Genomic DNA, 12625 nt, shown 5'->3' with positions numbered 1-12625 from the left:
ACCCAAACAGAACAGCCTGCTGCAAAGTAGAGCTTGTTTCTGGTCCATCATATACTGCACTGTATTCCTCTCTGAGAAAGTTGTGCATGGCACTGCAGGCAAGGACCATATTTTCCACCACATGTGGTCGTTGGTTGATGGTTGACAGTAGTACACGCCACCTGTTGGTCGGTATGCCAAAGACATTTTCTACCACTCTACATGCTCTTGACAGTCTGTAATTGAAGACTCTCTGTTCTGTAGAAAGACCTCCTAGCGTATGGCTTCATGAGGTATGGTTTTAGGGGGAATGCTACCATATAGTATGGTGACTAATTTACTGATTCAAGCAGAGGAGCAGGTAGGGGGACGTTAACTGTTTGCAGCTCCAGGGACTCTTGAAGTGTGCATTCCCTGAACACTCCTCCGTCTGACACTCTGCCTGTGCATCCAAAGTCCACATATATAATTGTATAGTTGCTGTCGACCAGGGCCATGAGTACTATCGAATTCAATTGCTTGTAATTATAAAAACCTGAGCCACTATTTGGTGGGGGTCGAATTGTTACATGTTTCCCATCCAAAGCACCCAGACAGTGGGGGAACTGCCACTTTTTCTGGAACCCATCAGCAAGCTCCAGCCACTCAGATGTTGTGTATGGGCACGAAATGGAAAAAAGTATATTTACATTAGTAACATTAATATTTTATTGTATATTTTATATTTTGTTCAACAGGTTACTTCATCTAACACAGAAACAGAAAATTAGAATGAATAGGACAACAGTTCTAACGATGCTGCCAACAGTGATGATATGACATTACATTTAGTCATTTAGAAAGATGACACGGAAGAAATAGAATAAAATGAAGAAGTTGAATAAAGATTAAAAGAACAATAGTTGGAATGCTTAAGCAGCATTCCAACAATTTGAATATGTCTATATATACTCCCTTAAAAAGACATAATTCAAATGTAAGCACAGAAAATCCCAGGACCTAAACTTGACATCTGGATTGTACCATTTTCGGGGGACACAAACAACGGGGTTGTTTGTATTGTCATGGTCAGCATCTTCATCCTCTGAGCCAGCTCAAATACCTCTGATTATCTTGCAGTGCTGCAACTCATGCACCACAAAATGATAGCATGCACCCAAAGACTGTGTTGTTTTAAAATAGACAGAAGGGTAAATTATAGCCCCCTGTGGGTGTATGTGTTTCAGTCAACCCTGAAAGAAACTTCAGAAGAGGTCAGGAGAAAGACAAAGAGGATTTTAAAGCATTTCTGATGTCACACACCTTGATCCATGGCATCTATGACTGTGACACTGGAAGTGGAAATTGATACACACTGGCCCAAGAATGAGAGTTATGTGTGCTTCCCTCTGGTGGGATGCCCTCTCCACCCTGTCACCGATTTAGAGAGAGAGTGAGAGACTCCGCTTGCTTTTGAATGGTGTTGATGGCATATTACTACACGTACTTACCAGATGCCCCCACCCTACATCACTGTCCCCTGCTACCCTGCCTTTGTTTCCACAGTAACGGACCCCTGCCTGTTCAGCATGCTTGCAGTGGGAGGTGTAATGACAGCATGTGTTGTCTTTCTCTCTCACTTCCATCACCATCTCATCTACCCTCGGCAATCCATCATCCTTGATACTTGTTTTCCCTCCCTTTCCTCTCTTCCACTTACTTCCCCCGCTCCCTCCGTCTGCAGGTAGCTGATACACACTCCTCATAAACAGGCTCGGATGCAGCCTGCTTTGACTGGGGGTGCAGTGAACATTTCTGGGGGGTATCATAATTATGGAAAGGGATCGTATAATTTGTTATATTGATACCATATATATACTGCTTAACGATCTAAGTGTTGAGCCAGACGTTGTAAACATTTGGGGCTTAGCCCAAACCTAGGACGTAGTCTAGGTTAAATGTGATGCTAGATAGGGTCATCCACACTTGATATGCGAGCGCGCACAGCGACAAACAAATTATTTTGGCATTCATTTGAGCTTTATGTAAAATAAACATTACATTGAGCTTATCTTTTTATATTTACAGAAAATATAAAAGCTAGCCCAGCCCTGCACCCCCCTGGATCCAGCCCTGCTCACAAATATCTTATAATCTGAATTTTTGGGGACTCATCGAACCCGACAGTAACGGAAAGATCAACATCACGCACACACACAAGAATGCGCACCGGACTGATGTCTTCTGTAGGCCTACAGAAGGTGACAAGGGCTCTCCTTGCTCTTCTGCTTGCTAACAGCTGGTCTCATTGATGCACTACATCTCAAACATTGACGGAGGGATGACATGAGGAAAAGAGGAGGGAAAGAGTATCTTAACGTTGTCCTTGACTGAGCAAATCTCCTTCCTGTCATCTTCTCTCTCTTCTCACCTCTCTCTTTGCTCTCTCTACCTTTTCTTTCCTTTGTCTCTTTGGTCTCTCTCCTCTCTTTCTCCGTCTCCTCTCTCTCTCACGTGGCCTGAGGTGACCTGACCAAACATAATACAGACACCACAGTCATGAGACAAGGTGGGACTGTGTGCGTGTCTGTGTGCATTTACGCCCTGTGTATTTGAGCTGTACTGTGTACCCTTCACACCCTTTTTCTTGCTGAATCATCAGACAAGTCAGGAGGCGTTTATTTGATCCTCCGACATTTGCGTCGGGGTGCACCATCCAACACCCCTATGCTGAGAGATCAGAGGGATCAAAAATTCTCATCCAGGCCGGCATCTGGGCATCTGCCCTAAAACTCCACAGTCAGGGCTCACATCGCCAGATAGTGCCCAGCTCTACGAGCGCCGAGCCAGGCAGAACAACCAGCCTATACAGACGCTCAACAAATATCCCAGCGGGAGGGAGAAGAAAAACTTGGAGGGTGACTTTAAAGCCGCTTCCACACTGCTCAGACAATGCCCAACTAGCCCAAGTTGGCAGTAGTTGGTTGCAGTCTTTATAATGTTCAGAAAACCAACTGCCAGTTTCACACTGCCCAGACTGTATCCAATTGTAAACAACTCAACACTTTTGTTGCCTATATTTTTTAAGACAAGTTAACAAGTTGCCTTTTTTGACATGGACGAAGTAGAGGGATTAATGAATATTATTAAAGTAGTCATGGTCTACCTGGCTTTTAAAGCTGTCTCCACTCATTGCAGAAAAAACACTAATTTCAGAGACTGCATTTCTCCTGGTGGACGCCTTATGGTGACTTTGAGATTCTTGGCAACAGGTGAGGTGCTACAATGTGTCAATATAGGCACATTTATTTGTACATTTGTACGTATATTGTACAAATGACAATATACTTTAGATAGGAACAGTGTTGGGAATAACGCGTTACAAAGCGGTAAGCAGATATTATTGTAAGAAGGATTAATTAAATGCAAAAGTGTTGTCATGCTGCGACAAATGGTTTTGAGGGCTTGGCACATTATAGATGAGCTGACCTATCTGAGCTTGTACATATCTAAAATAACGTGGGTCGGACTCTTGAATGGTTCTAAGTTCATGCTCTAAATATTGACAGTATGCCGTTAAAGTGTCTGAACGTTTAGCAACTGCACTCTCAGTAAGTGTGTGCAGAGTAGCATTAACCATCTCCAGCACTTGGATATCTTTTTCTTGCGCTTGTGTGTCTTGGGACTTCCTCTTGTGCATAATGAATGGCGGTGTCTTATCACAGGGGCTGGTTCCTCCCCTCCCTGTTTGTCAGATGGCTGAGCAGTTAGGGAGTCGGGCTAATAATCAGGTTGTTGGTTTGATTCCCGGCTGTGCCAAATGACGTTGTGTCCTTGGGCAAGGCACTTCACCCTATTTGCCTCAGGGAGAATGTCCCTGTAGCTACTGTAAGTCGCTCTGGATAAGAGCGTCTGCTAAATGACTAAATGTAAATGTCATATCATCACTGTTGGCAGCATCGTTAGAACTGTTGTCCTCTTCATTCTCATTTTCTGTTTCTGTGTTAGAAGATGTGTCCTGTTGAAAAAAATATTACAAATAAAATAAAAATATTAATGTTACAAATGTAAATATACTTTTTTCCATTTCGTGCCCAAACACGACATCTGAGTGGCTGGAGGTTGCTGATGGATTCCAGAAAAAGTGGCAGTTCCCCCAATGTCTGGGTGCTTTGGATGGGAAACATGTAACAATTCGACCCCCACCAAATAGTGGCTCAGGTTTTTATAATTACAAGCAATTGAATTCGATAGTACTCATGGCCCTGGTCGACAGCAACTATACATTTATATATGTGGATATTGGATGCATTGGCAGAGTGTCAGACGGAGGAGTGTTCAGGGGATGAACACTTCAAGAGTCCCTGGAGCGGCAAACAGCCAACATCCCCCTACCTGCTCCTCTGCTTGAATCAGAAAATTAGTTACCATACTATATGGTAGCATTCCCCCTAAAACCATACCTCATGAAGCCATATGCTAGGAGAGGTCTTTCTACAGAACAGAATCTTCAATTACAGACTGTCAAGAGCACGTAGAGTGGTAGAAAATGTCTTTGGCATACCGACCAACAGGTGGCGTGTACTACTGTCAACCATCAACCAAGACCACATGTGGTGGAAAATATGGTCCTTGCCTGCAGTGCCATGCACAACTTTCTCAGAGAGGAATACAGTGCAGTATATGATGGACCAGAAACAAACTCTACTTTGCAGCAGGCTGTTCTGTTTGGGTCTACCAATCCTACTCAACAGGCTAAGATCACCAGGGAAGTCCTGACGGAGGGCCTCATTTACTAACAGGATTGCGCCCATTTCAGGCGTGAAATAGCGGGTTAAGACATAACACCGTATTTACAAAGGCAGCGCACTTGAGTAAAAATGCAGATTACCGCTGCTGGGAGGGTATAAGGGAAAGTGGGTGTGTATATTTCTAGCTCCTGTTCGCGGAACTTTTTTTTTCTTTTCCTCGAATCACCCATGGTGGCAGTAACATGCAGGCGATTTTTCCCGTCTTTTAACGGCGCCCTTTTAACACTAAAGGGCGGAATAAGGCGCTGATTGTCCGACAAGGATCTTGTTTATAAATACCACGCAAAATGAGGGAAATACACCGTCCGCTATTTGCGGTTGGGCAAAGGCGCAAATTAAGCTGCGGTCGCAATGTTAGTAAATGAGGCCCTGAGTATTGTAACTCAGATAATGATGCTATTGCATGGCAGTGGGACATAATCTAGATCATACCTGCAAACTCTGAAGGGCTGAAAAAGGTGACACATTTTATACAGCCCAGCCCCCCCCCCCCCCCCCCCCCCCCCCCCCCCCCCCCCCGAGAAGAAAATAGAGGAAAAGACGTCAGGTAACATAGTCAGAACAACAAACAAAAACAAGTTCGGAAACGTTATTTTGGTCGATTTTTCCTCCACTTCAATAATACCAATTGGTATTCTGTTTTATATCGTTGGAAAGTCTGATTAGTCACAAAATCCCCTTCACATGGGTCTTGACCTCTATCTTTAGCCAGGCTCAGCTCCATTTGCACCTTAGCCCCGAGTCCAGCTGTGCTATGTAAATTGAATCCTTCTCTTTAAGCTCGCTCATTCTGGAAAACAATTGTCAATATTTTATGTGCTTGACCAGGGCTACTTTTTCATGATCATAAAAATTTGTTAAGCCTAACTCCGACTGCATTAAATCAACGTTAAATGATCTGCCAGAGCAGTTGTTTCGATCACTCATTAAACCAGACACCAATTGGTCTTGTTTTATTATGTGTGCGTAATGAAATTAGGAACGTTTTTAGCTCCAACATTGTAGGTAGGCTACTGCAACACATTTTGCTGATCTTACGTTAGCTGATAAGCTGACTAGTCGACAAGCTGACTACTGTAGCCTTTTCAAAGAAGACGCTGCAGTTCACTTGATTGTGATTGGCCGAATGACTCGCCTGACGTATCACCAAAGATGCTTTATTGTGAAGACGACCGCAGTAGGTTTTTGAAACTCCCGTTTATGAGAAATTGTATCCCCCCCCCCAATAAAAAAACTCAGGATCTACACGATTCACTTGGATTGCATTTTTTTCATTCAAAAAGGCTATTTTCACCGAAAAGTTACAAGTTTGCAGGTATGCTAGATGTGTCCAGATGATCTTAGCCTGTTGAGTAGGATTGGTAGATGTAATTACAGATGTAAAATAGGGATTTTTTGAGGGATGTTTGATTTTGACTGCTTTTTTTCATGTGGATCTCAAGAAACTTTAGTTTCTGCAAGATCCAGGACTGGCGTGGTGTGACAAAGCCATAAGGTATTGACTGTATTGAGTCCTCATGGTCTACATCTTTGCTTCTCTTTGGCAACGGTTGATTCCGTTTTAGCCCCGAAGTGTTGTTTAGGTGCGGACAGGAAACAGGAGATGAAAACAATGACCCAACTGAATCACGAAGACTTCCTGTTCAGACCAGGAAAGGACTATGTGCCATTCTGTCATAGACGTATGTGTGCTGACTGGTTACGCTTCCTCTCTGTGTGCCTGCACATTGCTTGGATTGTTCAATGTGAAGTACAGGCAGCTGAACATTACGGCTCACACAGGCTCTGGGTAAGATAATCTCTTTGAAAGATACATACGTAGGCCTGCACACTGTCTATCCAATTTTATGTGGCCCCTAGTAAAGTAAGAGGGTGGATAAGAGTGTGTGCTGACTGTAACCTAGCAGAAATTGATTCTGTCAGCTTTATTCGCCAATTAAGTTTGCACAAACAAGGAATTTACTATGGCAGGAAGGTGCATACGGTAAACATATAAGAGTTTTAAATATGAAATGTAGAAAATATAAAATTTTGAAAATGTACAACAATATCAAAATAATTCAAACCACTACTATACAATGTCTCTGGGCACCCATCCTCCCAGTTCGGATGAAGGCTTTTATAATTACAGCTCATGCAATACCCATCATGTTCACGCATCAAAAAAAAAGTGCATAATTGGAGGAGCAACATAGCCAAAACAACGTTATCCTATCATTTGTCTCTGTCTCGTTTTTTTTTGTGCCTAACCTGCATTTAAGTGTAAATCATCTCTGATTGAGCTAGACTGGTCATACACAAATCTGAGAAAAGCACGCCCTTACTAGTTAGCCTACTAGTTAACCATACTGCCATGGTTTAGAGCTGGCTAGCCAGAACAACCAAACCCTATTATGTTAACCGTGTTATTGTCATCGTTAGCAAGATTAGCGTCAATGCTCTCTTACGCCTGGGACACACTCAGGGGCGTAGCCAGGACATTATTTTATGGGGGGGCCAGCTCTGGCTAGTCTTTTATTTGGGGTGGCACAATCATGGATTGTCAAAAAACACTATTTTAAAACTGCATCACTCAGAGCAGTAGTTTTCTAACGGCTCATCTAGTCTTATGGACACTAATCATGTCTTAATCCCATGTTATTGGAATGGGTGCTTAGATAATGTGCGAATGCGATGTGTCATGATTAAGTGAGGGGGTTCCGGACCTTAAAACGGGGATGTTTTTAGTGCAAGTGACAGAAAGACACAATATGAATTGTCATTTTAGGCGATAATTTATTTATGTAAATGTAGCATTTTAAGTGCAATATTCCATTCATTTCGATAATATATACATATGTATAGGAGAGAGAGAAAAGCAAAAATATTAAATGTGTGTGTGTGAGAGTGTCTTTTTTATTACGTTTGTCATGCCATGAGCATAATAACAATCATTACAAATGGTTAAATCTGCTTTAAAATAACGGAAATAAACGCTACAAACAACCGTCGTGTGTGTGCAACCATTTGTAAAACTTGCTACAATAAAGCAGGCAACTGTAGATTATTAAACCCTTTCTCCTTGTTCTCATTCAGCTGTGGTAGGCTAAATCAGCGATTTGCTTATGTTCCCTTTTGTGCTCGTCCCCTGTTCGTATTGGCGAGCATGTTTCCAGGCAACTTTTCTTGACTAAGCACATAATTGGGGTGCTAGTTTACCCATTGGTTTCAAATTTAGCAAAAATCGTTTTAGAAAAATTATTCAATGAAAAAGCTAGTAGCCTAGTATAAACCAGATTTGAGAATGCAATACCACCTACATCCACCAGGGCCGTTGCCTCGCGGCTGCCCCCATCAACAGCGCAAGACACAAACCAACGTGCCTACATTCTTACATCATAAAGTTATCTTCACACTCAATTTAATACGTAAGAATGTGTCGACATTGAGGATTTGTGTCAGAATGAGTTGAGTTAGGCTGCTGTACGGTGTTCATTTTAGGACATCCTCAGATCTCAGACTCAATTGTCAGACTCAAACGAAAAGGCGTCAAGTCTCAGACCTAAAGTCGTCAGACTCAGGCGAAACGGCTTCAGTCTCAAACCTCTGTCATTCTCAGACAAAACGCTCTCAAACCAAACGCCATCATTCTCAGACAAAACGCTCTCAAACCAAACGCCATCATTTTCAGACAAAACGCTCTCAAACCAAACGCCATCATTCTCAAACAAAACGCTCTCAAACCAAACGCCGTCATTCTCAAACAAAACGCTCTCGAACCAAACGCCGTCATTCTCAGACAAAACGCTCTCAAACTAAACGCCATCATTCTCAGACAAAATGCTCTCGAACCAAACGCCGTCATTCTCAAACAAAACGCTCTCAAACCAAACGCCATCATTCTCAGACAAAACGCTCTCAAACCAAACGCCGTCATTCTCAGACGAAACGCTCTCAAACCAAACGCCATAATTCTCAGACAAAACGCTCTCAAACCAAACTCCGTCATTCTCAAACAAAACGCTCTCAAACCAAACGCCATCATTCTCAGTTATTAGCATTGCTAATAACAGTTAGCACAACATCATACTGTCCTTACAGCTTGCAGTTGCAATGAGCATACGGTCGGAACAGCACCTCTTTCCAGGTTCAGCTTCCTAGCAATCCTGCTTGAAATTGTCCAAGGTTGTCAAAACTGTCTTGGGTGAAATGTTCAGAGCAAATGAATGATTGAGTGTCAAACTTCGCCAGGATCTTCTCATAGACAACAGCAGCCATGCCTGTCGAATGTTTGGCTCCTTGGGAAGACTGTGAGTGTTAGCCTTCCCTGTACAGCCTGGAACACAGCATTTACGACCGTGGTCCATTTTCAATATCCTTGTTATAATTCAAAACTTTCTTCTTTGTAATTCCTTATAAGTAGCCTACACAGAGCAGCGCGCAGCTAAACTAGTATCAGAGATAGACGCTACCTCGGGCGGGTCTGGATGTACATTTTGGGGTGTGACAAAGATACAGACCAGAGCCAAAAAGGGCGGTCCCCCGTCCTACGTCACACCGGTGGCTCTGTTGAAAAGCTAGCGTTTTACAGCCAAATTTGTTCTTTTTTAGATTTGTATAGGAAAGAGGTGTCAATGGACTTTGATATTCACTGTATGTTCATTTTACCCACCGAACTGTCGTTATTCAACTATGACAAGGTAAAATCGGTTTAGCAATCAATCGCCCCTTAAAGAATAACAAATAGGCCTAAGCTAACAAACAAAAAAGACACTCTCACACACACGTTTAATATTTTTGCTTTTCTCTCTCTTTATGTATACATATGTATATGTATATATTATCGAAATGGAATATTGCACTTAAAATGATACAGTTTACCTAAATAAATTATCACCTAAAATGACAATTCATATAGTGTCTTTCTGTCACTTGCACTAAAAACATCCCTGTCTCATGTTAAGGTCCCGAACCCCCTCACTTAATCATGACACATCGCATTCGCACATTATCTAAGCACCCATTCCAATAACATGGGATTATCAATAAGACATCATTAGTGTCCATAAGACTAGATGAGCCGTTAGAAAACTGCTGCTCTGAGTGATGGAGTGTGTGAGTTTTAAAATAGTAGTTTTTGATAATCATGTGCCACCCCAAATAAAAGACTAGCCAGAGCTGGCCCCCCCAGAAATAATGTCCTGGCTACGCCCTTGCTTGTCCACTCCAAGTTGGACTACTGCAACTCGCTGCTCGCCGGTCTCCCAGCATGCGCAACCCGCCCTCTTCAGAGGATCCAGAACGCAGCGACCCGCCTGGTCTACAATCTACCCAGACGCTCCCACGTTACTCCGCTCCTCATTTCCCTCCACTGGCTACCCATCACGGCCTGCATCAGATTCAATACCCTGGTACTGACCTTCCAAGCAGTGAACTCGACTGCACCCGACTACATCAAGTCTCTCCTGCAGCCTTACACCCCCACCCACCACCTACGGTCTTCTTCAGACAACCGCCTGGTGGTCCCACCGCTCAAGACCGCCCGGTCCCAACACAAGCTCTTCTCCTGCCTGGTCCCCCAGTGGTGGAATCAACTCCCCACCTCCATCAGAGACACGGACTGTCTCTCCATCTTCAAGTCAAGTCTCAAGACGCACTTGTTCCGGGAGTACAACGGTACTTAGGAATGGTTTGCTGAACCCAATGCTAGTTTCCTCAAGGATCACAATGACTCTTGCTTAGAGACTTGTTGCTCTTGTTGGTTAGTGGTAACTGATTTAAACTGTTGTATTCGCTGTGAAATATTCTATTTTAGTTAATCTTATTCTTATTTTACTGTTGCATGCTTTTTCTACAGGTACACTTGCACTTAGAGATTCATGTTGTTTAATTGTAACTTGCTTAACTACATGCTCTTATAGTTCTTCCCTTTGGCATAATTTTATTTGGTTGTTCACAATGTGTGCTTCTTGTTTTGGCTACCCGCAATGCTTTGGGGCTATCTTGTTGTTATTATCAGTGACCTATGCACTTTGTAAAGCTCTCTCTTGGAAGTCGCTTTGGATAAAAGCGTCTGCTAAATGAATAAATGTAAATTGGCTAAGGCGAACGCTAGCGATTGGTTATGGCAGATCAGAGTAGCTCTAGGCAGATCCAATAGTTTTAAACTTCAACAGAGTACCCGCCTACAAGGAAGTCAACGCTTGTCAATGGAGTGAGGCCAGACTCTCTACAAATGAAATGTACAAGAGTCTGGTTAGGACCAGGCTATATCCACACAGGGCTCTAGAGTGAGATAAAATTTGACATTGTTAATGATCGCTCCCAGCAAACCTTTTTTGAATTTCCCCCTAAATAAATGTCAAACTTATTTTTGCGGGCATATTTTCAGTTAGCAGATGGTACTGTTTGAATTGCCATTCCATCTGAAATACTGCAGATGATCAATGTTACAATAGCTTGTTTCAAAAAGGGTTCTTAATGAATTAATGCAATATGAGTAGGCTAAATGTTTGAAAATATTAGGGAAAAACATAAGGTGACTTAGTCATAGAGGTTAGGACCGTTTTACACCAGATTGCCAATATCTTCGTTTGATCCAACTTTTCAACTGAGGCTGCCATAGCTTATCAATATTCCCTCTTGCAGGAGAAATGAAAAGACAACCATTTCATTGTACAAAATGAAATTTTGTATATAAAATATACAGAAATACATAAAAAATATATAATTTTTTTTTATATAAAATATACAGAAATATCAGTTGTATAAATGGCAGTTAATAAACTGACTCCTCAGCAACCGACGCCAGCAAGCACACCCTACAATTTCCCCAGAAATTGTACCCTCTCTAGTAGGGATGGGCATAATTAATCGACTATCGATCATTAAGAATTTAGTCTATGACATTATTTGTTCATCGATAAAACTAATGCGTGTTCTGTTGCGTAGTGTGAGTCTTGAAGGAATTCAATGGATTTCGCTATGTGGCAGCAATTAAACATTTTACCAAATGACGCCAATGTTTGGAAAAAAACGCCACAGGCCTAATCAGTTACCGGCGAGTTTCCATGTATTTCAAAAGTAAACATGAAGCGGTCACGGCGAAGTGTAGCGTGAGACCATTTTGACTTAAAAATTACTTTGTTCACTGCCAACACTGCAAAGCTGAGTATAAATACAACTCCTCCACGACTCAAATGATGTACCACTTGAAGAACGTACATCCGACCCTGGTTAGTGGCGGTGCATCCTGCTCTCGGTGTTAGCACGGATGAGCTGCGATGCACAACGAGCAGAGAAAATTACCCAACGGATCTGCAAGTCCATCGAGATGGATATGCTACCCTTAAGTATTGTTGAGGGCAAAGGTTTTTATGAAGCTTTGTTAATTAGCCGGAAAAAAACGAGGGTCAGTTGTGTTTGAGCACAGGCTTCTAGCTGTCGGCTACGCTTCTAGGAGTTACAGAAATAGTTGTTTTTCTTGTAATAGCTACAGATCTCAATGCGGAAACACGCTGTGTTTTTTCTATTTTCACTCCATTTTAATATAGCCTATAAATAGTGAATTTTAATATAACATTTTTAATGATTAATCGAAAATCGATCTCCCGACGATCGATCAAGACAATTTAGTCGAATGCCCATCCCTACTCTCTAGTTATTATTATTATATTAATAATTATTATATGGATTGAAAATAGTGAGAATAGGAGTTAAGGGGGCCCCATGCCTTTTTTCGCCTGGGGCCCCCAAATCACTAAATCCACCACTGTGGACTCCAAACATGCGAGGTGGATATTTCTCAGTTTTGGTCTTCTCGGACCATCCTGAGCATCCATGCTAATGTCACTGATGCTGCTATAACACTATGTTAG

General features: G+C 42.3%; 1 protein-coding gene across 3 annotated transcripts in view; it reads left to right on the top strand.

Annotated features, from left to right (window-relative positions):
- chst11 (carbohydrate (chondroitin 4) sulfotransferase 11) overlaps positions 1-12625 on the top strand; it is a 107377-nt gene that overhangs the window by 34769 nt on the left and 59983 nt on the right. The window contains exon 1 of one of the 3 annotated variants that reach the window (XM_047023163.1): positions 6232-6558. The exons of the other annotated variants lie outside the window; for them this stretch is intronic. The gene's annotated coding sequence lies outside the window, so the exon portion shown is untranslated. Of the gene's footprint in view, positions 1-6231; positions 6559-12625 lie in introns of those variants that run through there. 3 annotated transcript variants of the gene reach the window in all.

The sequence above is a fragment of the Hypomesus transpacificus genome, chromosome 7, assembly GCF_021917145.1.
Source record: "Hypomesus transpacificus isolate Combined female chromosome 7, fHypTra1, whole genome shotgun sequence".
Taxonomy (NCBI): Eukaryota; Metazoa; Chordata; class Actinopteri; order Osmeriformes; family Osmeridae; genus Hypomesus; species Hypomesus transpacificus.
The sequence above is the reverse complement of the archived record's forward strand: the minus strand, read 5'-3'. Positions and strand labels throughout refer to the sequence as shown.